Below are 3,678 nucleotides of genomic sequence, written 5' to 3' on the forward strand. Positions count from 1 at the left end.
ATGAGATAAAAGACAACCGCCAGAGCCTTGGAAAAGCTGGACACACTGTTCGAAGCCTACGGCTTCTCCCAATAAATTGTTACTGACAATGGCCCTCTAATCACTTCGTATGACTAAGGAAGGTTCATGAGGAACAGGGGTATCAAACACACAAGAACACCTCGTGCTGCTTCAAATGGTGCTGCAGAAAGGCTCGTAAGAACGACTAAGGAAGCTCTCCTAAAACAGGTTCTCGAGCGATGAAAATGCTGGAGTCAAGTGCACAATACAAGAACGTTTGAACGAATTTCTGTTTTTTCATAGGAACACCCCGAACTCGATGACCTCGTGGGCACCTGCTGATGTTTTCCTCTGCCCCGAATTCCACTGACCCTTCTGAAACAAGTTCTGAGGGAGACATGGAGGAACGTCGGAAACGAGACACGGAACAACGTAATGAACAAAGAGGACCCGCGGAATCCTTCTCCGTCGGTGATGGAGTCTACGTGAAGGCCACACAAGGTGAGCCTGTGTCATGGCAAGAAGGTGCTGTTAGCCCAGTTGTTAGCCCCAGTCACATACATAATTAGGGTTCAAAGTCGACTGCAGTTCACTCATGTCGATCACTCGCGGCCAAGACAAACTACTATGTGGACAGAAGCGATAGGTCTAGAAAACTCAGAAGTTCCAAAAGGCCATTTTCAAGACTTCTCTTCTCCAGAGGTCTTTTCCACATTTCCGAATCGTGGAAGCGAGGTGCAAAGCCCACCTTCACCAAGAGGAGATCCAGCTCGGGTACCCTCACCAGAGCCAAGGGCGTCCGATGACGAGCAGACACCAAATACGTACCCTAACCAAGACCACCGCGAGATCCAACAGCAGTTGCAGGAACAGAGAATCCTGAGCTTAACAAGGCCCGTACCAGCCTCACCGCAGATGAGGAGCCTAACCCTGCACGCAACCAGTCATCAGTCCCATTAGAAACGAACAGAAGGGGATAAGAAAATACGATGAGAAAAGGAGTATAAAAAACGCCGAACAAGACTTGTGGCAGACATTCCCTCAACATGTGGCACAACTCGAAATAAAGGCAGCTACGCGCACTTCGACCAAGTGGGACGGCCTGAGAAAGCATACCTAGGCAATTGAGATTGTTGTGAGGGGAGGAAACGTGCTCAGGCAAAGGCTCACAGAGTGAAAAAAAGGAAAGAACTCTGCGGGGGAAGATACCTGCTTTTTAGGTTCATGGAAGAAAAGTATTTCGCGTCGCAGGGGCGGTCTAGGGTATCGTCGATGCGGGGTAGGGGATAGACATCTTTCTTGGTTACGTTGCTCAATCAGCGGAAATCAAAGCAAAACCGAGGATTACCATCCTTCTTCACGAGAATACGACCGGTGCTGCCCAGGGGCTCTTCGATGGCTGAGTGACATCATCGCGCAGCACTTCCTCAACTTCGTGCCGGATGGCTTTGCGTTCGCCCGTCTAGACACGCTAGGGGCTTTGGCGCAGAGGTGGGGTTTCTTCATCGGTTATAATGCGACGCTTTGCAAAAAGTGCTCCTCGGTATTTTGATAAGGCAGAAAAGCAGCCGCTGTACTCTGAAGGCGGCTGGGGATCTGGTCTTGTATGTGCCCAGGCAGCGCTGGGTTGATGTCGAAGGTAGGTGCTTGGTCTTGAGAGAGCGGTTCTATTCCAGATGAGTCGAAGAGGCTGAAGGTAGCCCATATGTCGGTAATTTGATCGAGAAATGCAATCGTCGTGCCTTTGTTGAGGTGTCTGTATTCTTCACTAAAGTTTGTCTGCAGCACATCACCTCGGTCACTGCGAAAATGGGCGATGCCTGTTGCGATGCCGATACCTGGCTCCAGAGGCAACTTCATGTTACCATCTACGATGGCCTCGAGGTTCTTGGCTTCCGTTGCACCTATGGTGACCACGACGGTTGAGCGGGGTGCTACGCTCACTTTTTCCTCCAGGACACTAGCGGCAGCTTGATGCTCCAGGGCTGTCATCATCGAAGAGATGACTTCGTCGAAAGCGCGATGAGCATCGATCGTAGATCGATGGCCGCCTGATGCTCACTAAGGAAATTCATGCCCAATATCACGTCGCCGGAACATTGCTGTAGTACTACGAAGGTCGCAGGATAGGTGTCCGTTGATGGTCACTCGCGCTGTTCATCATCCCGATGGTGTAATAATGTGGCTTCCTACAGTGGGGGATTTGTGGGCCGTCCCAAGCGTTCGTGGCTCTCCACAGCTGTGCGGTGAACGTTCCATTCATCAGTGAATAATCGGCTCCTGTGTCCGCTAGAGCGGTAACTTTACGGCCGTCGATAGCAACTTCCAAGTCGGACTTCCTGGCTCTTGGGTTGCACGTCGCCTTCGGTTCTCGGTCACGGCTTCGGTTTGGTTTATGTGGGTTTAGTCACAAAGCGATCCACGCTATGAGGGAGGCCGTAGTAGAGGGCTCCGGATAAGTCTGAACCACCTGGGGTTCTTTAACGTCCACTTACATCGCACAGTACACGGGTCTCTAGAATTTCGCCTCCATCGAAATTCGACCGCCGCGGCCGGGAACGAACCCGCGTCTTTCCGGTCAGCAGCTGAGCGCCGTAAACACTGAGCCACCGCGGTGGCCGGTCACGGCTTCGTCGCGTATGTGAATAACGGGGAGGGCGTGACATCGGTGCTTTTCTGTGGGGCGGTGTCACTCAGAAGTCGGACAGCGCCGTGGTCGAGCTGCTGTTTGTATGCGGCGGCGACGTCGTGGGTGCGGCGTCTTCATGCGGCGTGGTCGCTAGAGGATCTTTGGCGTTTCGCTAGTGAGCAACCTCACCTCCTAAGGTTGATGTCTTTATTTTCCCACACGCTGACTTGGGGACCATCCTGGTTCCGCGGCTGCTTAGTTGCGGTGTGGCGACGCGAAGCGCAAGCCTGACGGCGATGGTGAGCGGGAAAGGCGGTTCGGCACATGTCTCGACGCGGGTATAGTCGTCAATTTTTTGCGGGCGTTGGCCGAAGCGTGGCCGTGGTGCATCAATGGCAAAACCACGAAAATCGATACATCGGTAAGGGCAGTGGCCAACGTTTTTAGATAAGGACAGTTGGAAAACAGCGGCTGCGCGCCAGGAAGCAGAGAGAACCTAAACAATTGCCGTCTAGGCAGTGGCGCTGCGGTCGCTTTGGGATGGGCGCGTCGTCTTTTACTTCCAGCTTGAGGAGCGTCATAAGATTGTGACTCGCGTGCGTACAGAAACGTATTTATAAGGAATACAAACGTAAGTTGTGCCTTCATCTCTTTTGTATTATTGAAACAAGACGGCTTAGTAGCCTTTATAACCATAAACATAGCCGGGCACGTTGAAGACGCGTTAGCAAACAGCTTATCACATGCGTATTAATACGCATTCAAGAAGTAAAGCTACCGTGCTCACAGTATCGATCACTTATAGAAAATGCCTCAACCACAAAAACGATTATATTTTCATCTTGACACATTAAAACAATATAAAGTGGCTGAAGAAAAAATGAACAGGGCGTATGCCGCAAGAAAAAGAAAGAAAAAGCATTTAGTGTCTTTTTATGCTTTTGCCAGGTTTCATTTACAGACACTCTACTTTTAGTGATGTAATCAATAGAGGGAAGTTTTCAGCTTTTAACATTTCTTTTGCTTTCCTTCTGGCAGATGCAACAACT

Source organism: Amblyomma americanum, chromosome 4 (genome assembly GCF_052857255.1).
Source record: "Amblyomma americanum isolate KBUSLIRL-KWMA chromosome 4, ASM5285725v1, whole genome shotgun sequence".
Classification (NCBI taxonomy): Eukaryota; Metazoa; Arthropoda; class Arachnida; order Ixodida; family Ixodidae; genus Amblyomma; species Amblyomma americanum.